Source organism: Pleurodeles waltl, unplaced genomic scaffold (genome assembly GCF_031143425.1).
Source record: "Pleurodeles waltl isolate 20211129_DDA unplaced genomic scaffold, aPleWal1.hap1.20221129 scaffold_91, whole genome shotgun sequence".
Taxonomy (NCBI): Eukaryota; Metazoa; Chordata; class Amphibia; order Caudata; family Salamandridae; genus Pleurodeles; species Pleurodeles waltl.
In genome coordinates, this window is record NW_027150403.1 from 869,852 (window position 1) to 895,834 (window position 25,983).

Here is a 25,983-nt window from a genome sequence, read left to right on the forward strand (position 1 = left end):
TCATTTCTCCTCGTTTTTTCTCTTTCTATGTGTGCTGCATTCTGCAGCACACATAGAAGTAAGAGCAAATCACCATTGAAGATTTTTCTTTTGGCCAGGAAGGTGTCCCTTCCTGCACAAAAACAATTTCCCCCTCAACGCAGTCATCCTTGTACCATGGTGCAAGAACGGCTGCGTTGGCGCTCAGCAGCTAATTTAGAGCTGGCGCAGGGGGAAGCACAGGGGTGCGCTGTATTCTACTAAATACGGCGCTTCCCTGCATTTTGAAAATGACGGAGCGTGGGGCTTGCAAATTTGGCACAGCGTCGCGCTCAGTCATTTTCTTGTAAATGTGGGACAAAATGTCTAAAGGATAGAGGCTTTTTATGTCATGTTCGATGACGACCATGCAAATGACTCTAGTCATACTGCAGAAGAGAGCACCATGTGGCGTTTCTTGCTTTGGGATGTAGTCTCCCACTCTCTGCCACCAACCCTCGGAGCAGGGTGGGAGCCGTAGCGCTTCTGTGCCCAGGCTCGTTGGTCTAGGGGTATGATTCTCGCTTCGGGTGCGAGAGGTCCCGGGTTCAAATCCCGGACGAGCCCATTTTAGCGGAAAACAATCAAATCCTGCTCAAAATACACAACCCCTCAACATTTCTCATTCCACTCGAAGCATTGTTGCGCAAAACATATTTTTTGCCTCAGGCGAAAAATGGATTACAATGCCTTGGCTTCCTTCCTGCTTGCTCTCAGTGCGCCCTGTGTGATGATTTCACAGGCTTGCGTTCCTGGCATTTAGGCATCAGATATTTGTCTGTCTCTGCCCGCAGCTGTGACTTTTCAGGACGTCTGAGTGTATGCATGCTGGCTGACACCGCTGCAATTTTCACACTTACCCCTCGCATTCTGAGCAACTGCTGATCAAGTATAGAGGAAATCGGGCAAACATATGAGTGGAACTGTGCTCCTTCAGTCAAACCAGCAAGCTTGTTTCTGTAGAGTAGTGGTTATCACATTTGCCTCACACGCAAAAGGTCCCCGGTTCGACACTGGGCAGCAGTAGCTTTTGTGTTCGCTCACTAAAACCTCAGTCTCTCTCAATGCACACTTAGACAGAAATGACCTTTAAAAACTTGTGACCTGTGTAAAATGTGCTTTACTATTGCAGGACGATAAAAAGTTATCTGCATCCCTCGGTGGTCGTGCATGTGCCTTGTTTCTTGTTCTGTTTTTTTTTTTTTTCTTGGCCATGTTATATTGTGGGGCCTTTAAAGCTGTGACTTTGATAGGAACATTGCAAGCGGCAGCATCAACAAGTGCAGACTGAAGAGTCAGACCTGCACAATGTTTTGGCTGTCAGGATGGCCGAGTGGTCTAAGGTGCCAGACTCAAGAGAGCTTGATCTTCAGTGAAGCTGAGCCTTCTGGTCTCTTCATGGAGGCGTGGGTTCAAATCCCACTCCTAACAGGTGTGTTTTCTGACCTTAAATCTTGCTCTGCTTGCACAGCCAGCTCCTCACACCACTATCTTTGGAAGCTGCTGTGGCATGTGAGGAGAAATCCACCAACCCATCGGCTGGGCCCTCAATCAAAATTCTGTGTATTACTGGAAGGGGCATCTCAGGCACACCTTCTGTTAGAGCTGCACTTTATGACAGTAACTACCATGCTGGTTTCTACTTAAGCAGTTGATTCTATCGTTTGAAGTGAGTCTCTCCTGCCAACTTTTGGGCAAAGAAGACACTGCCCCTGCAACAACACAGGCAGACAAGCTCAAACTGGGTTTCTTGGTTAGGTGGGCGGAGCATATTGGCAATGGTGCCTCCTCGTGACTTGCAATTTACATGAAGAAGACAGAGAGGCAGCTGGGAGTAGGCAGTACCCATGAACCCCTGAACACTGTCTTGCGACTTGCACACAATTCTGAAATGAGGCGGGGGAAAGGAGGTGATTTCCCCATCAAGGGCCATTCCGGGAAATCAGCCACCCCGCGTCTCCCAGGTGAGTGTTTCAGGCCTATGAGCCACTACTATAAATCGAGCCTGATCGAGCGCTGAGTGAGCAAGTGTGCTTGAATCCAAGAGGCATGCTTCTCTGGCTCAAGAGCTAGCAGGCCCTTCAGTGCTTCTGGTCTGGAAGTCTAAGGTGCAAGGGTCCAGGACTTGCAGAGGGTTACAACTACCAGAAAGGGTCTGCTTTTCACATCAGTGCCCTAGTTCAGCTCACTGGCACAGGGCATCTTGACTACCTCTTTCCTTGCTAGAGACAAACAAAAAATCCTTGACAGAAAACATCAATTGCTATGGCACGCTTAGAGAGAGAGCCTCCGAATGGCCGTGCTTTTCTGAAAGACGCTTCAGAAGATGTTTCAAATGCCTCTGCAGCAGCAGTCTAGTTGGTATAGGGGTATGATTCTCGCTTCGGGTGTGAGAGGACCTTGGTTCAAATCCCAGACAAACCCTTACCTTTATAGGTTCAGTCTGTGTTTTAAACAGGAGTATTTCTGCTTTTCACTCTTGTAAGATGTCATTTTGCAATGCAATACATGCTTTATACCTGCGTTGAGACGGTTCAGCATCATGAAGGTATGCGAGATTTCTTTGCAACTGCTTTTCTGTGCTGGAGCAGCAGTGCTCATAGGAACATTAAATGCACAGTGCTTCTCCATGGTAATTTCGGGTCCAGTTCTGAAATCACCTCTTGGAATGAAAGTGATGCCAGTTCCTTTCTTCCAAGGCAAGAGATCGTGTTCCGGAAGGCTCAGCTTTGAGCGTCATGAACATTGGCCCTCAGTCCTTGCATCCCAGTCCAATGCAGAGCCACATAAAGCAAGCAGGTGTGTCTGTTTCCATAGTGTGGTGTTTCCAGTACAATGCATAGCCACATGAAGCAAACCGGCAAGTGTGTCTGTTTGTGTAGTGTAGTGGTTATCATGCGCACCTCACATGCAAAAGGTCCCTGGTTCGAAGCCAAGCAAAAACAGCAAGTCGCTGGGCTTTTTCCCAGTGTTTGCATTTCCTGACTCAGCTGACAGGCAAGCTGAGATAAAAGAGACTGTGTCTATCCCTCACCATCGTGAGGTACTACGCTCCTGGGGCATCTGTCACTGCTCACCAAGAGGAGTTGCGCCAGCTTACGTCAGTCAGTTGCTCACTGTTTGACCTTTGCATTGAAGCCTGAGCCTACCGCATTCAAGCCAGCCAAGGAAGGAAGGTATGAGAGCGAAAATAGCTTTCCTGCCCTCACCAAGAACACACACCTTGAGCAAATAAGGTGCCAGACTTACAAGGCCCAATCGCCAACGGAGCATCACTTTTAGTGACGCCCCAGTGGCACTATGCACTGCGCGGTATTTACAAGATGGCGTTCAGCCACTTTTTGTGGCTTAACACCACCTTGTAAATACGGCACCTTAGCATTCAGCGCTTTCCCTGGAAGGGGCGTGCAATGGGTGTTGCTGTGAGTGTGCCACAGCAACACCATAGCATTTTGATGCTGCTCCAGATTTAGGAGTTGTCGTAAATCTGCGTCAGCGCCAAAATCCAACGCCATCCCAGGGGTATCGTTAGAGTGGCGCACTGAGGAGAAATGTTTTCATTTCTCCTCGTTTTTTCTCTTTCTATGTGTGCTGCATTCTGCAGCACACATAGAAGTAAGAGCAAATCACCATTGAAGATTTTTCTTTTGGCCAGGAAGGTGTCCCTTCCTGCACAAAAACAATTTCCCCCTCAACGCAGTCATCCTTGTACCATGGTGCAAGAACGGCTGCGTTGGCGCTCAGCAGCTAATTTAGAGCTGGCGCAGGGGGAAGCACAGGGGTGCGCTGTATTCTACTAAATACGGCGCTTCCCTGCATTTTGAAAATGACGGAGCGTGGGGCTTGCAAATTTGGCACAGCGTCGCGCTCAGTCATTTTCTTGTAAATCTGGGACAAAATGTCTAAAGGATAGAGGCTTTTTATGTCATGTTCGATGACGACCATGCAAATGACTCTAGTCATACTGCAGAAGAGAGCACCATGTGGCGTTTCTTGCTTTGGGATGTAGTCTCCCACTCTCTGCCACCAACCCTCGGAGCAGGGTGGGAGCCGTAGCGCTTCTGTGCCCAGACTCGTTGGTCTAGGGCTATGATTCTCGCTTTGGGTGCGAGAGGTCCCGGGTTCAAATCCCAGACGAGCCCATTTTAGCGGAAAACAATCAAATCCTGCTCAAAATACACAACCCCTCAACATTTCTCATTCCACTCGAAGCATTGTTGCGCAAAACATATTTTTTGCCTCAGGCGAAAAATGGATTACAATGCCTTGGCTTCGTTCCTGCTTGCTCTCAGTGCGCCCTGTGTGATGATTTCACAGGCTTGCATTCCTGGCATTTAGGCATCAGATATTTGTCTGTCTCTGCCCGCAGCTGTGACTTTTCAGGACGTCTGAGTGTATGCATGCTGGCTGACACCGCTGCAATTTTCACACTTACCCCTCGCATTCTGAGCAACTGCTGATCAAGTATAGAGGAAATCGGGCAAACATATGAGGGGAACTGTGCTCCTTCAGTCAAGCCAGCAAGCTTGTTTCTGTAGTGTAGTGGTTATCACATTTGCCTCACACGCAAAAGGTCCCCGGTTCGACACTGGGCAGCAGTAGCTTTTGTGTTTGCTCACTAAAACCTCAGTCTCTCTCAATGCACACTTAGACAGAAATGACCTTTAAAAACTTGTGACCTGTGTAAAATGTGCTTTACTATTGCAGGACGATAAAAAGTTAGCTGCATCCCTCGGTGGTCGTGCATGTGCCTTGTTTCTTGTTCTGTTTTTTTTTTTTTTCTTGGCCATGTTATATTGTGGGGCCTTTAAAGCTGTGACTTTGATAGGAACATTGCAAGCGGAAGCATCAACAAGTGCAGACTGAAGAGTCAGACCTGCACAATGTTTTGGCTGTCAGGGTGGCCGAGTGGTCTAAGGTGCCAGACTCAAGAGAGCTTGATCTTCAGTGGAGCTGAGCCTTCTGGTCTCTTCATGGAGGCGTGGGTTCAAATCCCACTCCTAACAGGTGTGTTTTCTTACCTTAAATCTTGCTCTGCTTGCACAGCCAGCTCCTCACACCACTATCTTTGGAAGCTGCTGTGGCATGTGAGGAGAAATCCACCAACCCATCGGCTGGGCCCTCAATCAAAATTCTGTGTATTACTGGAAGGGGCATCTCAGGCACACCTTCTGTTAGAGCTGCACTTTATGACAGTAACTACCATGCTGGTTTCTACTTAAGCAGTTGATTCTATCGTTTGAAGTGAGTCTCTCCTGCCACCTTTTGGGCAAAGAAGACACTGCCCCTGCAACAACACAGGCAGACAAGCTCAAACTGGGTTTCTTGGTTAGGTGGGCGGAGCATATTGGCAATGGTGCCTCCTCGTGACTTGCAATTTACATGAAGAAGACAGAGAGGCAGCTGGGAGTAGGCAGTACCCATGAACCCCTGAACACTGTCTTGCGACTTGCACACAATTCTGAAATGAGGCGGGGGAAAGGAGGTGATTTCCCCATCAAGGGCCATTCCGGGAAATCAGCCACCCCGCGTCTCCCAGGTGAGTGTTTCAGGCCTATGATCCACTACTATCAATCTCACCTGATCGAGCCTGATCGAGCGCTGAGTGAGCAAGTGTGCTTGAATCCAAGAGGCATGCTTCTCTGGTTCAAGAGCTAGCAGCCCTTCAGTGCTTCTGGTCTGGAAGTCTAAGGTGCAAGGGTCCAGGACTTGCAGAGGGTTACAACTACCAAAAAGGGTCTGCTTTTCACATCAGTGCCCTAGTTCAGCTCACTGGCACAGGGCATCTTGACTACCTCTTTCCTTGCTAGAGACAAACAAAAAATCCTTGACAGAAAACATCAATTGCTATGGCACGCTTAGAGAGAGAGCCTCCGAATGGCCCTGCTTTTCTGAAAGACGCTTCAGAAGATGTTTCAAATGCCTCTGGAGCAGCAGTCTAGTTGGTATAGGGGTATGATTCTCGCTTCGGGTGTGAGAGGACCTTGGTTCAAATCCCAGACAAACCCTTACCTTTATAGGTTCAGTCTGTGTTTTAAGCATGAGTATTTCTGCTTTTCACTCTTGTAAGATGTCATGTTGCAATGCAATACATGCTTTATACCTGCGTTGAGACGGTTCAGCATCATGAAGGTATGCGAGATTTCTTTGCAACTGCTTTTCTGTGCTGGAGCAGCAGTGCTCATAGGAACATTAAATGCACAGTGCTTCTCCATGGTAATTTCGGGTCCAGTTCTGAAATCACCTCTTGGAATGAAAGTGATGCCAGTTCCTTTCTTCCAAGGCAAGAGATCGTGTTCCGGAAGGCTCAGCTTTGAGCGTCATGAACATTGGCCCTCAGTCCTTGCATCCCAGTCCAATGCAGAGCCACATAAAGCAAGCAGGTGTGTCTGTTTCCATAGTGTGGTGTTTCCAGTACAATGCATAGCCACATGAAGCAAACCGGCAAGTGTGTCTGTTTGTGTAGTGTAGTGGTTATCATGCGCACCTCACATGCAAAAGGTCCCTGGTTCGAAGCCAAGCAAAAACAGCAAGTCGCTGGGCTTTTTCCCAGTATTTGCATTTCCTGACTCAGCTGACAGGCAAGCTGAGATAAAAGAGACTGTGTCTATCCCTCACCATCGTGAGGTACTACGCTCCTGGGGCATCTGTCACAGCTCACCAAGAGGAGTTGCGCCAGCTTACGTCAGTCAGTTGCTCACTGTTTGACCTTTGCATTGAAGCCTGAGCCTACCGCATTCAAGCCAGCCAAGGAAGGAAGGTATGAGAGCGAAAATAGCTTTCCTGCCCTCACCAAGAACACACACCTTGAGCAAATAAGGTGCCAGACTTACAAGGCCCAATCGCCAACGGAGCATCACTTTTAGTGACGCCCCGGTGGCACTATGCACTGCGCGGTATTTACAAGATGGCATTCAGCCACTTTTTGTGGCTTAACACCACCTTGTAAATACGGCACCGTAGGATTCAGCGCTTTCCCTGGAAGGGGCGTGCAATGGGTGTTGCTGTGAGTGTGCCACAGCAACACCATAGCATTTTGATGCTGCTCCAGATTTAGGAGTTGTCGTAAATCTGCGTCAGCGCCAAAATCCAACGCCATCCCAGGGGTATCGTTAGAGTGGCGCACTGAGGAGAAATGTTTTCATTTCTCCTCGTTTTTTCTCTTTCTATGTGTGCTGCATTCTGCAGCACACATAGAAGTAAGAGCAAATCACCATTGAAGATTTTTCTTTTGGCCAGGAAGGTGTCCCTTCCTGCACAAAAACAATTTCCCCCTCAACGCAGTCATCCTTGTACCATGGTGCAAGAACGGCTGCGTTGGCGCTCAGCAGCTAATTTAGAGCTGGCGCAGGGGAAAGCACAGGGGTGCGCTGTATTCTACTAAATACGGCGCTTCCCTGCATTTTGAAAATGACGGAGCGTGGGGCTTGCAAATTTGGCACAGCGTCGCGCTCAGTCATTTTCTTGTAAATGTGGGACAAAATGTCTAAAGGATAGAGGCTTTTTATGTCATGTTCGATGACGACCATGCAAATTACTCTAGTCATACTGCAGAAGAGAGCACCATGTGGCGTTTCTTGCTTTGGGATGTAGTCTCCCACTCTCTGCCACCAACCCTCGGAGCAGGGTGGGAGCCGTAGCGCTTCTGTGCCCAGGCTCGTTGGTCTAGGGGTATGATTCTCGCTTCGGGTGCGAGAGGTCCCGGGTTCAAATCCCGGACGAGCCCATTTTAGCGGAAAACAATCAAATCCTGCTCAAAATACACAACCCCTCAACATTTCTCATTCCACTCGAAGCATTGTTGCGCAAAACATATTTTTTGCCTCAGGCGAAAAATGGATTACAATGCCTTGGCTTCCTTCCTGCTTGCTCTCAGTGCGCCCTGTGTGATGATTTCACAGGCTTGCGTTCCTGGCATTTAGGCATCAGATATTTGTCTGTCTCTGCCCGCAGCTGTGACTTTTCAGGACGTCTGAGTGTATGCATGCTGGCTGACACCGCTGCAATTTTCACACTTACCCCTCGCATTCTGAGCAACTGCTGATCAAGTATAGAGGAAATCGGGCAAACATATGAGTGGAACTGTGCTCCTTCAGTCAAGCCAGCAAGCTTGTTTCTGTAGAGTAGTGGTTATCACTTTTGCCTCACACGCAAAAGGTCCCCGGTTCGACACTGGGCAGCAGTAGCTTTTGTGTTTGCTCACTAAAACCTCAGTCTCTCTCAATGCACACTTAGACAGAAATGACCTTTAAAAACTTGTGACCTGTGTAAAATGTGCTTTACTATTGCAGGACGATAAAAAGTTATCTGCATCCCTCGGTGGTCGTGCATGTGCCTTGTTTCTTGTTCTGTTTTTTTTTTTTTTTCTTGGCCATGTTATATTGTGGGGCCTTTAAAGCTGTGACTTTGATAGGAACATTGCAAGCGGCAGCATCAACAAGTGCAGACTGAAGAGTCAGACCTGCACAATGTTTTGGCTGTCAGGATGGCCGAGTGGTCTAAGGTGCCAGACTCAAGAGAGCTTGATCTTCAGTGAAGCTGAGCCTTCTGGTCTCTTCATGGAGGCGTGGGTTCAAATCCCACTCCTAACAGGTGTGTTTTCTAACCTTAAATCTTGCTCTGCTTGCACAGCCAGCTCCTCACACCACTATCTTTGGAAGCTGCTGTGGCATGTGAGGAGAAATCCACCAACCCATCGGCTGGGCCCTCAATCAAAATTCTGTGTATTACTGGAAGGGGCATCTCAGGCACACCTTCTGTTAGAGCTGCACTTTATGACAGTAACTACCATGCTGGTTTCTACTTAAGCAGTTGATTCTATCGTTTGAAGTGAGTCTCTCCTGCCACCTTTTGGGCAAAGAAGACACTGCCCCTGCAACAACACAGGCAGACAAGCTCAAACTGGGTTTCTTGGTTAGGTGGGCGGAGCATATTGGCAATGGTGCCTCCTCGTGACTTGCAATTTACATGAAGAAGACAGAGAGGCAGCTGGGAGTAGGCAGTACCCATGAACCCCTGAACACTGTCTTGCGACTTGCACACAATTCTGAAATGACGCGAGGGAAAGGAGGTGATTTCCCCATCTAGGGCCATTCCGGGAAATCAGCCACCCCGCGTCTCCCAGGTGAGTGTTTCAGGCCTATGAGCCACTACTATAAATCTCGCCTGATCGAGCCTGATCGAGCAAGTGTGCTTGAATCCAAGAGGCATGCTTCTCTGGCTCAAGAGCTAGCAGGCCCTTCAGTGCTTCTGGTCTGGAAGTCTAAGGTGCAAGGGTCCAGGACTTGCAGAGGGTTACAACTACCAGAAAGGGTCTGCTTTTCACATCAGTGCCCTAGTTCAGCTCACTGGCACAGGGCATCTTGACTACCTCTTTCCTTGCTAGAGACAAACAAAAAATCCTTGACAGAAAACATCAATTGCTATGGCACGCTTAGAGAGAGAGCCTCCGAATGGCCCTGCTTTTCTGAAAGACGCTTCAGAAGATGTTTCAAATGCCTCTGCAGCAGCAGTCTAGTTGGTATAGGGGTATGATTCTCGCTTCGGGTGTGAGAGGACCTTGGTTCAAATCCCAGACAAACCCTTACCTTTATAGGTTCAGTCTGTGTTTTAAACAGGAGTATTTCTGCTTTTCACTCTTGTAAGATGTCATGTTGCAATGCAATACATGCTTTATACCTGCGTTGAGACGGTTCAGCATCATGAAGGTATGCGAGATTTCTTTGCAACTGCTTTTCTGTGCTGGAGCAGCAGTGCTCATAGGAACATTAAATGCACAGTGCTTCTCCATGGTAATTTCGGGTCCAGTTCTGAAATCACCTCTTGGAATGAAAGTGATGCCAGTTCCTTTCTTCCAAGGCAAGAGATCGTGTTCCGGAAGGCTCAGCTTTGAGCGTCATGAACATTGGCCCTCAGTCCTTGCATCCCAGTCCAATGCAGAGCCACATAAAGCAAGCAGATCTATCTGTTTCTTAGTGTGGTGGTTCCAGTACAATGCATAGCCACATGAAGCAAACCGGCAAGTGTGTCTGTTTGTGTAGTGTAGTGGTTATCATGCGCACCTCACATGCAAAAGGTCCCTGGTTTGAAGCCAAGCAAAAACAGCAAGTCGCTGGGCTTTTTCCCAGTATTTGCATTTCCTGACTCAGCTGACAGGCAAGCTGAGATAAAAGAGACTGTGTCTATCCCTCACCATCGTGAGGTACTACGCTCCTGGGGCATCTGTCACTGCTCACCAAGAGGAGTTGCGCCAGCTTACGTCAGTCAGTTGCTCACTGTTTGACCTTTGCATTGAAGCCTGAGCCTACCGCATTCAAGCCAGCCAAGGAAGGAAGGTATGAGAGCGAAAATAGCTTTCCTGCCCTCACCAAGAACACACACCTTGAGCAAATAAGGTGCCAGACTTACAAGGCCCAATCGCCAACGGAGCATCACTTTTAGTGACGCCCCAGTGGCACTATGCACTGCGCAGTATTTACAAGATGGCGTTCAGCCACTTTTTGTGGCTTAACACCACCTTGTAAATACGGCACCTTAGCATTCAGCGCTTTCCCTGGAAGGGGCGTGCAATGGGTGTTGCTGTGAGTGTGCCACAGCAACATCATAGCATTTTGATGCTGCTCCAGATTTAGGAGTTGTCGTAAATCTGCGTCAGCGCCAAAATCCAACGCCATCCCAGGGGTATCGTTAGAGTGGCGCACTGAGGAGAAATGTTTTCATTTCTCCTAGTTTTTTCTCTTTCTATGTGTGCTGCATTCTGCAGCACACATAGAAGTAAGAGCAAATCACCATTGAAGATTTTTCTTTTGGCCAGGAAGGTGTCCCTTCCTGCACAAAAACAATTTCCCCCTCAACGCAGTCATCCTTGTACCATGGTGCAAGAACGGCTGCGTTGGCGCTCAGCAGCTAATTTAGAGCTGGCGCAGGGGGAAGCACAGGGGTGCGCTGTATTCTACTTAATACGGCGCTTCCCTGCATTTTGAAAATGACGGAGCGTGGGGCTTGCAAATTTGGCACAGCGTCGCGCTCAGTCATTTTCTTGTAAATCTGGGACAAAATGTCTAAAGGATAGAGGCTTTTTATGTCATGTTCGATGACGACCATGCAAATGACTCTAGTCATACTGCAGAAGAGAGCACCATGTGGCGTTTCTTGCTTTGGGATGTAGTCTCCCACTCTCTGCCACCAACCCTCGGAGCAGGGTGGGAGCCGTAGCGCTTCTGTGCCCAGACTCGTTGGTCTAGGGCTATGATTCTCGCTTTGGGTGCGAGAGGTCCCGGGTTCAAATCCCAGACGAGCCCATTTTAGCGGAAAACAATCAAATCCTGCTCAAAATACACAACCCCTCAACATTTCTCATTCCACTCGAAGCATTGTTGCGCAAAACATATTTTTTGCCTCAGGCGAAAAATGGATTACAATGCCTTGGCTTCGTTCCTGCTTGCTCTCAGTGCGCCCTGTGTGATGATTTCACAGGCTTGCATTCCTGGCATTTAGGCATCAGATATTTGTCTGTCTCTGCCCGCAGCTGTGACTTTTCAGGACGTCTGAGTGTATGCATGCTGGCTGACACCGCTGCAATTTTCACACTTACCCCTCGCATTCTGAGCAACTGCTGATCAAGTATAGAGGAAATCGGGCAAACATATGAGGGGAACTGTGCTCCTTCAGTCAAGCCAGCAAGCTTGTTTCTGTAGTGTAGTGGTTATCACATTTGCCTCACACGCAAAAGGTCCCCGGTTCGACACTGGGCAGCAGTAGCTTTTGTGTTTGCTCACTAAAACCTCAGTCTCTCTCAATGTACACTTAGACAGAAATGACCTTTAAAAACTTGTGACCTGTGTAAAATGTGCTTTACTATTGCAGGACGATAAAAAGTTAGCTGCATCCCTCGGTGGTCGTGCATGTGCCTTGTTTCTTGTTCTGTTTTTTTTTTTTTTTTCTTGGCCATGTTATATTGTGGGGCCTTTAAAGCTGTGACTTTGATAGGAACATTGCAAGCGGCAGCATCAACAAGTGCAGACTGAAGAGTCAGACCTGCACAATGTTTTGGCTGTCAGGGTGGCCGAGTGGTCTAAGGTGCCAGACTCAAGAGAGCTTGATCTTCAGTGGAGCTGAGCCTTCTGGTCTCTTCATGGAGGCATGGGTTCAAATCCCACTCCTAACAGGTGTGTTTTCTTACCTTAAATCTTGCTCTGCTTGCACAGCCAGCTCCTCACACCACTATCTTTGGAAGCTGCTGTGGCATGTGAGGAGAAATCCACCAACCTATCGGCTGGGCCCTCAATCAAAATTCTGTGTATTACTGGAAGGGGCATCTCAGGCACACCTTCTGTTAGAGCTGCACTTTATGACAGTAACTACCATGCTGGTTTCTACTTAAGCAGTTGATTCTATCATTTGAAGTGAGTCTCTCCTGCCACCTTTTGGGCAAAGAAGACACTGCCCCTGCAACAACACAGGCAGACAAGCTCAAACTGGGTTTCTTGGTTAGGTGGGCGGAGCATATTGGCAATGGTGCCTCCTCGTGACTTGCAATTTACATGAAGAAGACAGAGAGGCAGCTGGGAGTAGGCAGTACCCATGAACCCCTGAACACTGTCTTGCGACTTGCACACAATTCTGAAATGAGGCGGGGGAAAGGAGGTGATTTCCCCATCAAGGGCCATTCCGGGAAATCAGCCACCCCGCGTCTCCCAGGTGAGTGTTTCAGGCCTATGAGCCACTACTATCAATCTCACCTGATCGAGCCTGATCGAGCGCTGAGTGAGCAAGTGTGCTTGAATCCAAGAGGCATGCATCTCTGGTTCAAGAGCTAGCAGCCCTTCAGTGCTTCTGGTCTGGAAGTCTAAGGTGCAAGGGTCCAGGACTTGCAGAGGGTTACAACTACCAGAAAGGGTCTGCTTTTCACATCAGTGCCCTAGTTCAGCTCACTGGCACAGGGCATCTTGACTACCTCTTTCCTTGCTAGAGACAAACAAAAAATCCTTGACAGAAAACATCAATTGCTATGGCACGCTTAGAGAGAGAGCCTCCGAATGGCCCTGCTTTTCTGAAAGACGCTTCAGAAGATGTTTCAAATGCCTCTGGAGCAGCAGTCTAGTTAGTATAGGGGTATGATTTTCGCTTCGGGTGTGAGAGGACCTTGGTTCAAATCCCAGACAAACCCTTACCTTTATAGGTTCAGACTGTGTTTTAAGCAGGAGTATTTCTGCTTTTCACTCTTGTAAGATGTCATGTTGCAATGCAATACATGCTTTATACCTGCGTTGAGATGGTTGAGCATCATGAAGGTATGCGAGATTTCTTTGCAACTGCTTTTCTGTGCTGGAGCAGCAGTGCTCATAGGAACATTAAATGCACAGTGCTTCTCCATGGTAATTTCGGGTCCAGTTCTGAAATCACCTCTTGGAATGAAAGTGATGCCAGTTCCTTTCTTCCAAGGCAAGAGATCGTGTTCCGGAAGGCTCAGCTTTGAGCGTCATGAACATTGGCCCTCAGTCCTTGCATCCCAGTCCAATGCAGAGCCACATAAAGCAAGCAGGTGTGTCTGTTTCCATAGTGTGGTGGTTCCAGTACAATGCATAGCCACATGAAGCAAACCGGCAAGTGTGTCTGTTTGTGTAGTGTAGTGGTTATCATGCGCACCTCACATGCAAAAGGTCCCTGGTTCGAAGCCAAGCAAAAACAGCAAGTCGCTGGGCTTTTTCCCAGTATTTGCATTTCCTGACTCAGCTGACAGGCAAGCTGAGATAAAAGAGACTGTGTCTATCCCTCACCATCGTGAGGTACTACGCTCCTGGGGCATCTGTCACAGCTCACCAAGAGGAGTTGCGCCAGCTTACGTCAGTCAGTTGCTCACTGTTTGACCTTTGCATTGAAGCCTGAGCCTACCGCATTCAAGCCAGCCAAGGAAGGAAGGTATGAGAGCGAAAATAGCTTTCCTGCCCTCACCAAGAACACACACCTTGAGCAAATAAGGTGCCAGACTTACAAGGCCCAATCGCCAACGGAGCATCACTTTTAGTGACGCCCCGGTGGCACTATGCACTGCGCGGTATTTACAAGATGGCGTTCAGCCACTTTTTGTGGCTTAACACCACCTTGTAAATACGGCACCGTAGGATTCAGCGCTTTCCCTGGAAGGGGCGTGCAATGGGTGTTGCTGTGAGTGTGCCACAGCAACACCATAGCATTTTGATGCTGCTCCAGATTTAGGAGTTGTCGTAAATCTGCGTCAGCGCCAAAATCCAACGCCATCCCAGGGGTATCGTTAGAGTGGCGCACTGAGGAGAAATGTTTTCATTTCTCCTCGTTTTTTCTCTTTCTATGTGTGCTGCATTCTGCAGCACACATAGAAGTAAGAGCAAATCACCATTGAAGATTTTTCTTTTGGCCAGGAAGGTGTCCCTTCCTGCACAAAAACAATTTCCCCCTCAACGCAGTCATCCTTGTACCATGGTGCAAGAACGGCTGCGTTGGCGCTCAGCAGCTAATTTAGAGCTGGCGCAGGGGGAAGCACAGGGGTGCGCTGTATTCTACTAAATACGGCGCTTCCCTGCATTTTGAAAATGACGGAGCGTGGGGCTTGCAAATTTGGCACAGCGTCGCGCTCAGTCATTTTCTTGTAAATGTGGGACAAAATGTCTAAAAGATAGAGGCTTTTTATGTCATGTTCGATGACGACCATGCAAATGACTCTAGTCATACTGCAGAAGAGAGCACCATGTGGCGTTTCTTGCTTTGGGATGTAGTCTCCCACTCTCTGCCACCAACCCTCGGAGCAGGGTGGGAGCCGTAGCGCTTCTGTGCCCAGGCTCGTTGGTCTAGGGGTATGATTCTCGCTTCGGGTGCGAGAGGTCCCGGGTTCAAATCCCGGACGAGCCCATTTTAGCGGAAAACAATCAAATCCTGCTCAAAATACACAACCCCTCAACATTTCTCATTCCACTCGAAGCATTGTTGCGCAAAACATATTTTTTGCCTCAGGCGAAAAATGGATTACAATGCTTTGGCTTCCTTCCTGCTTGCTCTCAGTGCGCCCTGTGAGATGATTTCACAGGCTTGCATTCCTGGCATTTAGGCATCAGATATTTGTCTGTCTCTGCCCGCAGCTGTGACTTTTCAGGACGTCTGAGTGTATGCATGCTGGCTGACACCGCTGCAATTTTCACACTTACCCCTCGCATTCTGAGCAACTGCTGATCAAGTATAGAGGAAATCGGGCAAACATATGAGTGGAACTGTGCTCCTTCAGTCAAGCCAGCAAGCTTGTTTCTGTAGAGTAGTGGTTATCACATTTGCCTCACACGCAAAAGGTCCCCGGTTCGACACTGGGCAGTAGTAGCTTTTGTGTTTGCTCACTAAAACCTCAGTCTCTCTCAATGCACACTTAGACAGAAATGACCTTTAAAAACTTGTGACCTGTGTAAAATGTGCTTTACTATTGCAGGACGATAAAAAGTTATCTGCATCCCTCGGTGGTCGTGCATGTGCCTTGTTTCTTGTTCTGTTTTTTTTTTTTTTCTTGGCCATGTTATATTGTGGGGCCTTTAAAGCTGTGACTTTGATAGGAACATTGCAAGCGGCAGCATCAACAAGTGCAGACTGAAGAGTCAGACCTGCACAATGTTTTGGCTGTCAGGATGGCCGAGTGGTCTAAGGTGCCAGACTCAAGAGAGCTTGATCTTCAGTGAAGCTGAGCCTTCTGGTCTCTTCATGGAGGCGTGGGTTCAAATCCCACTCCTAACAGGTGTGTTTTCTTACCTTAAATCTTGCTCTGCTTGCACAGCCAGCTCCTCACACCACTATCTTTGGAAGCTGCTGTGGCATGTGAGGAGAAATCCACCAACCCATCGGCTGGGCCCTCAATCAAAATTCTGTGTATTACTGGAAGGGGCATCTCAGGCACACCTTCTGTTAGAGCTGCACTTTATGACAGTAACTACCATGCTGGTTTCTACTTAAGCAGTTGATTCTATCGTTTGAAGTGAGTCTCTCCTGCCACCTTTTGGGCAAAGAAGACACTGCCCCTGCAACAACACAGGCAGACAAGCTCAAACTGGGTTTCTTGGTTAGGTGGGCGGAGCATATTGGCAATGGTGCCTCCTCGTGACTTGCAATTTACATGAAGAAGACAGAGAGGCAGCTGGGAGTAGGCAGTACCCATGAACCCCTGAACACTGTCTTGCGACTTGCACACAATTCTGAAATGAGGCGGGGGAAAGGAGGTGATTTCCCCATCAAGGGCCATTCCGGGAAATCAGCCACCCCGCGTCTCCCAGGTGAGTGTTTCAGGCCTATGAGCCACTACTATAAATCGAGCCTGATCGAGCGCTGAGTGAGCAAGTGTGCTTGAATCCAAGAGGCATGCTTCTCTGGCTCAAGAGCTAGCAGGCCCTTCAGTGCTTCTGGTCTGGAAGTCTAAGGTGCAAGGGTCCAGGACTTGCAGAGGGTTACAACTACCAGAAAGGGTCTGCTTTTCACATCAGTGCCCTAGTTCAGCTCACTGGCACAGGGCATCTTGACTACCTCTTTCCTTGCTAGAGACAAACAAAAAATCCTTGACAGAAAACATCAATTGCTATGGCACGCTTAGAGAGAGAGCCTCCGAATGGCCCTGCTTTTCTGAAAGACGCTTCAGAAGATGTTTCAAATGCCTCTGCAGCAGCAGTCTAGTTGGTATAGGGGTATGATTCTCGCTTCGGGTGTGAGAGGACCTTGGTTCAAATCCCAGACAAACCCTTACCTTTATAGGTTCAGTCTGTGTTTTAAACAGGAGTATTTCTGCTTTTCACTCTTGTAAGATGTCATGTTGCAATGCAATACATGCTTTATACCTGCGTTGAGACGGTTCAGCATCATGAAGGTATGCGAGATTTCTTTGCAACTGCTTTTCTGTGCTGGAGCAGCAGTGCTCATAGGAACATTAAATGCACAGTGCTTCTCCATGGTAATTTCGGGTCCAGTTCTGAAATCACCTCTTGGAATGAAAGTGATGCCAGTTCCTTTCTTCCAAGGCAAGAGATCGTGTTCCGGAAGGCTCAGCTTTGAGCGTCATGAACATTGGCCCTCAGTCCTTGCATCCCAGTCCAATGCAGAGCCACATAAAGCAAGCAGGTGTCTCTGTTTCCATAGTGTGGTGGTTCCAGTACAATGCATAGCCACATGAAGCAAACCGGCAAGTGTGTCTGTTTGTGTAGTGTAGTGGTTATCATGCGCACCTCACATGCAAAAGGTCCCTGGTTCGAAGCCAAGCAAAAACAGCAAGTCGCTGGGCTTTTTCCCAGTATTTGCATTTCCTGACTCAGCTGACAGGCAAGCTGAGATAAAAGAGACTGTGTCTATCCCTCACCATCGTGAGGTACTACGCTCCTGGGGCATCTGTCACAGCTCACCAAGAGGAGTTGCTCCAGCTTACGTCAGTCAGTTGCTCACTGTTTGACCTTTGCATTGAAGCCTGAGCCTACCGCATTCAAGCCAGCCAAGGAAGGAAGGTATGAGAGCGAAAATAGCTTTCCTGCCCTCACCAAGAACACGCACCTTGAGCAAATAAGGTGCCAGACTTACAAGGCCCAATCGCCAACGGAGCATCACTTTTAGTGACGCCCCGGTGGCACTATGCACTGCGCGGTATTTACAAGATGGCGTTCAGCCACTTTTTGTGGCTTAACACCACCTTGTAAATACGGCACCTTAGCATTCAGCGCTTTCCCTGGAAGGGGCGTGCAATGGGTGTTGCTGTGAGTGTGCCACAGCAACACCATAGCATTTTGATGCTGCTCCAGATTTAGGAGTTGTCGTAAATCTGCGTCAGCTCCAAAATCCAACGCCATCCCAGGGGTATCGTTAGAGTGGCGCACTGAGGAGAAATGTTTTCATTTCTCCTCGTTTTTTCTCTTTCTATGTGTGCTGCATTCTGCAGCATACATAGAAGTAAGAGCAAATCACCATTGAAGATTTTTCTTTTGGCCAGGAAGGTGTCCCTTCCTGCACAAAAACAATTTCCCCCTCAACGCAGTCATCCTTGTACCATGGTGCAAGAACGGCTGCGTTGGCGCTCAGCAGCTAATTTAGATCTGGCGCAGGGGGAAGCACAGGGGTGCGCTGTATTCTACTAAATACGGCGCTTCCCTGCATTTCGAAAATGACGGAGCGTGGGGCTTGCAAATTTGGCACAGCGTCGCGCTCAGTCATTTTCTTGTAAATCTGGGACAAAATGTCTAAAGGATAGAGGCTTTTTATGTCATGTTCGATGACGACCATGCAAATGACTCTAGTCATACTGCAGAAGAGAGCACCATGTGGCGTTTCTTGCTTTGGGATGTAGTCTCCCACTCTCTGCCACCAACCCTCGGAGCAGGGTGGGAGCCGTAGCGCTTCTGTCCCCAGGCTCATTGGTCTAGGGGTATGATTCTCGCTTCGGGTGCGAGAGGTCCCGGGTTCAAATCCCAGACGAGCCCATTTTAGCGGAAAACAATCAAATCCTGCTCAAAATTCACAACCCCTCAACATTTCTCATTCCACTCGAAGCATTGTTGCGCAAAACATATTTTTTGCCTCAGGCGAAAAATGGATTACAATGCCTTGGCTTCCTTCCTGCTTGCTCTCAATTCAATTCAATTCAAAGAAGCTTTATTGCGGCTACAAGAGCCAAAAAAGCGTGAGCAGTAATAAATACAAATAAATGCACATGATAAAATAAATTTGCAGGTAAATATGGTGATAAAAGGGAATGAAATATAAATAAAAATTAAAATGGAATAAAAATGAGATAGAATAAAATGGAATGAAATTAGAAAAAATGAAATGAAGTGAAATGCACTCTGCAGGATGTTGGGACAGTCTTATTTGGAGTCTTTGTCCAGGAGAGTTTTCCCTCTAATAAGCCAACTAGCTCCGAGGAATTTGGCGATAGCGATCACTAGCGTTGGCCTGGTGTCTGATCTAAGGATTCGCAGAGCTAGCGCAGAGCAGCGTGCTCCCAGTAGTCTGCATGCCGGGGCCAGCCATTTCCTACGGGGGGCAGTATACGCGGGGCATGCAAAAAGGAGGTGAGGGAGATTCTCCACGGGGGCTTTGCAAGCAGGGCATGCGGTGGATTCGTTGTGTGACCAGCTGCTGGTGAAAAGTCTTAATGGGAGTGTTCCAATGCGGAGCTGGAAGTACAGTTTCCTTTCCCTTGGGGCCGTGATTAGGTCCCAAAAAGTTTCGTACTTGCATGACTCTTTTAGGTTGGCAAAGTCACAAGATAATGTAGTGTGGAGTGCAGCCCGAGTGTCTTCGTTGTTGGCCCTTTGCCAGTAAAGTTTCTTTAGTTCGCTTTTCGAGGGAAAGACTGACGTGGCTGGTGAGTTCCAGAGATCATCGAGCTTGATAGAGTGGAGTAAATCCTTGATGGATCGTAGCCAGGGGATTCTGTGCAGGTGGTCGGCTTTTAGGATGACCTGTAGAGCTTCGGTGAAGATGACAAGTTCCGGAGTGGTCCAGAGACGCCGCCAGTACAGCAGAGGTCGCAGGCGGGCTTTGTGACCAATGCGTTTGATGCCGAGGTCCTTGAAAAGAGGGAACAGTGGGGTGCTTAGCGGAAGGGACACAAGGTTTCTTAAGAAGTTGTTTTCAGCGGTGGTTAGGTCTTGGGTTTTGGTATAACCCCAAAGTTCAGCCCCGTAGAGCGCTGAGGAAACTGCCTGGGCTTCGTATAATTGTAATGCTGGGCGAATTGGTTTTGTGTGTGAGAGGTGGAAGTTTTTTAGTAGAGCCCCAGTTGTTTGTCTTAATTTAAGGGCTTGTTTTCCTATGTGTGGCTTCCAGGACATGTTGTCAGTGAGTGTTATGCCCAGGTAGCTGAAAATGCCCACCTTCTCGAGTGAGGAGCCCTCTAGAGTAAATTTCCCTTTGAAAGATCTGTGGGGATTAAGGGTCATTAGTTTGGTTTTCGTTGCGTTGATTTCGAGTCCCTGGGATGAACAGAAATGCTCGAAGCACGCAAGGAGTTTCCTTAGACCACTAGGGGTCTTAGATATCAAGAGAGTGTCATCGGCAAAGAGTAAGACTGGGATTTTTTGTGTGCCAAGTGAAGGTGCGTCAGCCTGCAGTCTGAGGAGGGAGGGGACAATTTCGTTGATGTACAGGGAAAAGAGGGTCGGGGCAAGTACGCAACCTTGCCGCACACCCCTAGAGACGTGGATTCTATCGGTAAGTTGGTCCTTGTTGCCCCACCTGACTTGTGCGTAGTTGTCCTCGTGGAGTCGTATCAAAATGGCAAGGATGTGTTCCGGGATTCCCATCCGAGAGAGAGTGACCCACAGTTTGTTGCGAGGTACTAGGTCAAAAGCAGATTTGAGATCCACGAAAGCTACATAAAGGCTGCCTTTACCGATGAACACTGTTTTCCAATATAATAATAGGAATCTGAGGGCTTGATCAGTGGTGGAAATCTTCTTTCGGAAACCGGCTTGGAGGGGGCTAAGGATATCGTGGTCAATTATCCATTCTTCTATCTTCCCTAGGAGGCAGTGGCAGAAGACTTTTTGGACACAGTCAATTAGCCTAATGGGTCTATAGTTACAGGGAAGAGATCTGTCGCCCTTTTTAAAGATTGGAATAACAATGACCGCTTTCCAAGAGTCGGGAATTGGCGCCCCAGATGCTATTGCGTTAGCTAGAATGGTGAGATATCTTGACCAGGATGCTAGGTCTGTTGAGAATAGGTCTGCTGGGACGCAGTCTGAACCAGGGGCCCTGCCGCGTTTTAGAATGCTTAGAGAGTAAGTTATATCACTTTGGGAGAACAACAGGGGTGCTGCGGTGGTTGGTGCTAACGAGTGAAATAGGAGGGGGCCCGTACAAACAGAGGTGGGGCTATCATGATCAGGGGAGTACAGACTACTAAAGTGGGCTATCCAGTCTCTTGGGGCAATATTGGTTGTGATGTCCAAACCACTGGTTTCTGGGCCTCGCGCTGCCAGGGACCAGAACAGACTATAATTTCTCTCGCGCACAGCGTCGCTGAGTGATGTCCACCATTTGCTATCTTGATCACGCTTGGCTATGCATATTGCAGATTTATAGGACTTCCTAGCTACGCGGATGGCGATGGGGTCCTTGGATTTAATGGCTTGAACTAGGCGCTTGTTTAGGGACCGGCACGTTTTGTTGAACCAGCGGTGCCTGGCTTTGGGTCGTTTGTCGTCGTGGGCTGGGGGTGCTGAGAAGTGGGTTGCGATATCCCTAAAGCAGGAGGTGTGGATTGAGCTAATTTCCTGGTGGGGTGTTGCAGAACCTGCCTCTAGGTCCCTTAGTGTGGATTTTAGGGTGTTGTTGGCAGCATTGATGAGTGCGGGCCGGGCCACAATATTGACCCATTTTAGGTGTCTTTTGTTGTTGGCCAGGTTAATACCCTCGGGTGCTACTGCGGCGGGGTTAGACGTGGCTGGGAGGTTACCTAGGGCTAATGTGTGGACAGAAAGAGGGTTGTGATCACTTTCGGTCCTTTCGATGATTGTCATATCGATGACTAGAGGCCATAATCTTATATCGAATAGGCAATAATCGATTCTGCTGGTGTGGTTCGTTTTGTTGTATGTGTGACTACCGTTGGTGTCTGAATTAGTTCTGCCATTTAGCGCCCTGAGTCCAAACTCCATGGTCAATGATTTTACCTGAATCGCAACCGACGTCCACCTTTTGATGGGTGCAATGGACAGGGCGGGGATAGACCAGACTTGATCTTCCTCGCGGGTGGACCTGAGATCGTCCCAGTCAAGGGGTTCGAATGTGACGTTGAAGTCCCCAGCCACAATGGTTTTATGATGGCGGGGATAATTTTGTAAGAGGGCTACGAGGGCGCAGAGGGTTTTGGAGACTTGACCCCCCCTGACCCCTCGAGCGTAGATATTAAAGATGTTCACCACAGAGTCAGGCCCAAAGGATAGACGAAGGCCTAACAGGTCGGGAGAGGCGGTAGGTAGCTGTGATATATGGCAGCTAAGTGATGTTTTGATCCAGATGGTCAGACCCCCTGAGGGCCTGCCTCTCGTGCTGGCCACAGCGGGGATGTGGAAATTTGAGTAGCCTGTTCGGAAGAGTGGGTCGAGTGACCATGTTTCCTGTAGGAGACATATGTCATGTTCGTCAATAAATGAGGAGAAGGATGGAAGGGGAAGAATAGATTTCAGACCTGCCACGTTCCATGAGACAAGTCGTACCCCAGATTGTGACTGAGTTGTCCTACCTAAATGCCCGGGGTTTTTGAGGTTGGCTGTCAGGGGTTGGTTTGGCAGATGTGGCTGGGGGAGCAGGGATGGGTTGATGCCAATGTTTGCCCGTGAGGTTTGTGGTGGTTGGTGATGTTCCTCTGTTGGAACAGGCCTGGTCCTGATCAAGGAGATGCTTGCGGGCCTAGACAGCAGCTCTAGGTTTGGTGGGCAATGTGCCTGCAAGATGGGTGGAGCATCGTTGTCATGATTGCTCGGTGAGCCGGAAATGGTCGCGGTATCATGGGTAGGGGGGTGAATACATGGACAGACAGTGGTGGGGTAAAAAGAGGATCTGGGGGTGATGGATGTTGGAAGGTTGCAAGGTTTGCCTGCATAGATTTTAGGTGGGGCTGTGAGTCAATCATGTTTACCAAGAGGGGATAGGTTTTCTGCCGGGTGGTAACTCGGGCGTTCCTCGTGGAGCGTGGGTGACCTGGGCTGTTTAAACTGGATGCGTGAGTGTGCAGGTGGGCTTGTTCTTGCGTCTAGGGCCACCAGATTGTTCGCCATGGTCCTGTTCTTGAGTGTCAGTTTTAGGATATCAAAGTGAGTTCCCGGGTCTGGCCGTCGTACTACGGTAATTAGGTCCTCACGTATTATGGATCGGCAGCCTCTAACATGGCGAATCCAGTGGATTGCCTTGTTTTTGATAGAGTCTACCCCTTCCTTGCGCGCCAATGTGGTTAACTTGGGAACGTTAACCATTAGAACTATATTACCTAAATGGGACTGGTCAGTGGCAGGTTGCGTAGAGTATTTTGAGGCGGTGTTGCTCATGGGTTTGAGGGTATTATGATAGATGTCTAGTGAATTTCCTATGCCTAAATTGTGGAAGAGGGGAGACTGGTGGGAGTTCATGGTCTTTTCTTTGGTAGGGTGAGGGCCAGCGTGGCTAGAAGCAGAGGAGTTGGGCGAGTTTGTTGTGATGCCTGATAGGATTGGATTTTGGGCAAGGTTACTGGTGGTCGTGTTATTTGCGTGGGTTAGCTGTTTTACTATTGCAAGTAATGAGTTAACCATATGCTTGAGTTCTGTGACTTCCTTCCTTAGAGCTTGTATGTATTCGATATGCTGTGGGGTTACATGAGGAGAGTGTGTGTTGGTTGCTGCTGGCCCATCTGCCAGGGTGTCTGGGTTGATGTCGTCGAGTGATTCAGGGAGGTTGGTTAGGGGATTGAAGCGGTTACTGAGCTGGATGGAATCGTTGATGGCAAGTGGTAGGTCTTCTGCTAGGGAGGGGGCCGCATGGGTGATAACGTTCCTACTTTCACCCGCCCCTGTAGTGTCAGTAACTTGTTGCCCACGTTTCATGAAAATCTCAGCGATTTTCATGGAACCTTCCTTCCTGCTAGTTGAAGTGGGCCCCTCCCCAGTTGCAATAGAAATGTTTCCCTGGGGGCTAGTTAGTATTCCGTTGCATTCGCCCAGGAGAGAGTCGATTCTATCCATAACGCAATCGCTAGCAGCATGCTTATGCCTTTTTCGATTGGCTTTTAGTACTGCCCCGGCCCCTGCCTCTATTGCTTTCCTTTTGCCCATCTGGTGTTAGTGTAGGTGCAGGGTTAAATGATAAGGTGTCAGATTAAATGGAGCAGCTGACTGGGGAGACAGAGTAGGAACTAGCAAAAGGGACTGAGTACAATATGGCCTTCTTGGGAGATAGATGTTAGGGGGGTGGCCCAGCCCAGCCTCTGTCAGCCGCTGACGGGCGCAGGACGGGCCCACCCTTGGCCCGGGCTTCGCCCGCGCGTGTCCCGCGCGGCGGGAGCGCGAACAAGTTTTAAAGGGCTCCTGCCCCGCCTCCAGAGATCACACAGCGCTTCCCGCGACTGCGGGAGCGCGAACAAGTTTTAAAGGGCTCCTGCCCCGCCTCCAGAGATCACACAGCGCTTCCAGCGACGGCGGGAGCGCGAACAAGTTTTAAAGGGCTCCTGCCCCGCCTCCAGAGATCACACTGCTTGCTCTCAGTGCGCCCTGTGTGATGATTTCACAGGCTTGCGTTCCTGGCATTTAGGCATCAGATATTTGTCTGTCTCTGCCCGCAGCTGTGACTTTTCAGGACGTCTGAGTGTATGCATGCTGGCTGACACCGCTGCAATTTTCACACTTACCCCTCGCATTCTGAGCAACTGCTGATCAAGTATAGAGGAAATCGGGCAAACATATGAGGGGAACTGTGCTCCTTCAGTCAAGCCAGCAAGCTTGTTTCTGTAGTGTAGTGGTTATCACATTTGCCTCACACGCAAAAGGTCCCCGGTTCGACACTGGGCAGCAGTAGCTTTTGTGTTTGCTCACTAAAACCTCAGTCTCTCTCAATGCACACTTAGACAGAAATGACCTTTAAAAACTTGTGACCTGTGTAAAATGTGCTTTACTATTGCAGGATGATAAAAAGTTATCTGCATCCCTCGGTGGTCGTGCATGTGCCTTGTTTCTTGTTCTGTTTTTTTTTTTTTTCTTGGCCATGTTATATTGTGGGGCCTTTAAAGCTGTGACTTTGATAGGAACATTGCAAGCGGCAGCATCAACAAGTGCAGACTGAAGAGTCAGACCTGCACAATGTTTTGGCTGTCAGGATGGCCGAGTGGTCTAAGGTGCCAGACTCAAGAGAGCTTGATCTTCAGTGAAGCTGAGCCTTCTGGTCTCCTCATGGAGGCGTGGGTTCAAATCCCACTCCTAACAGGTGTGTTTTCTTACCTTAAATCTTGCTCTGCTTGCACAGCCATCTCCTCACACCACTACCTTTGGAAGCTGCTGTGGCATGTGAGGAGAAATCCACCAACCCATCGGCTGGGCCCTCAATCAAAATTCTGTATATTACTGGAAGGGGCATCTCAGGCACACCTTCTGTTAGAGCTGCACTTTATGACAGTAACTACCATGCTGGTTTCTACTTAAGCAGTTGATTCTATCGTTTGAAGTGAGTCTCTCCTGCCACCTTTTGGGCAAAGAAGACACTGCCCCTGCAACAACACAGGCAGACAAGCTCAAACTGGGTTTCTTGGTTAGGTGGGCGGAGCATATTGGCAATGGTGCCTCCTCGTGACGTGCACTTTACATGAAGAAGACAGAGAGGCAGCTGGGAGTAGGCAGTACCCATGAACCCCTGAACACTGTCTTGCGACTTGCACACAATTCTGAAATGAGGCGGGGGAAAGGAGGTGATTTCCCCATCAAGGGCCATTCCGGGAAATCAGCCACCCCGCGTCTCCCAGGTGAGTGTTTCAGGCCTATGAGCCACTACTATCAATCTCACCTGATCGAGCGCTGAGTGAGCAAGTGTGCTTGAATCCAATAGGCATGCTTCTCTGGCTCAAGAGCTAGCAGGCCCTTCAGTGCTTCTGGTCTGGAAGTCTAAGGTGCAAGGGTCCAGGACTTGCAGAGGGTTACAACTACCAGAAAGGGTCTGCTTTTCATATCAGTGCCCTAGTTCAGCTCACTGGCACACATAATCTTGACTACCTCTTTCCTTGCTAGAGACAAACAAAAAATCCTTGACAGAAAACATCAATTGCTATGGCACGCTTAGAGAGAGAGCCTCCAAATGGCCCTGCTTTTCTGAAAGACGCTTCAGAAGATGTTTCAAATGCCTCTGCAGCAGCAGTCTAGTTGGTATAGGGGTATGATTCTCGCTTCGGGTGTGAGAGGACCTTGGTTAAAATCCCAGACAAACCCTTACCTTTATAGGTTCAGTCTGTGTTTTAAA

At 48.8% G+C, this 25,983-nt stretch overlaps 3 non-coding genes across 3 annotated transcripts; all 3 read left to right on the forward strand.

Annotated features, from left to right (window-relative positions):
• The first annotated feature begins 513 nt into the window (after positions 1-513).
• On the forward strand, positions 514-585 carry TRNAP-CGG (transfer RNA proline (anticodon CGG)). The gene has a single exon. It is a non-coding gene; the product is annotated as a tRNA-Pro (tRNA).
• Positions 586-7,672: 7,087 nt separating this feature from the next.
• On the forward strand, positions 7,673-7,744 carry TRNAP-CGG (transfer RNA proline (anticodon CGG)). The gene has a single exon. It is a non-coding gene; the product is annotated as a tRNA-Pro (tRNA).
• A 7,088-nt stretch (positions 7,745-14,832) lies between these two features.
• On the forward strand, positions 14,833-14,904 carry TRNAP-CGG (transfer RNA proline (anticodon CGG)). The gene has a single exon. It is a non-coding gene; the product is annotated as a tRNA-Pro (tRNA).
• Positions 14,905-25,983: the final 11,079 nt, after the last annotated feature.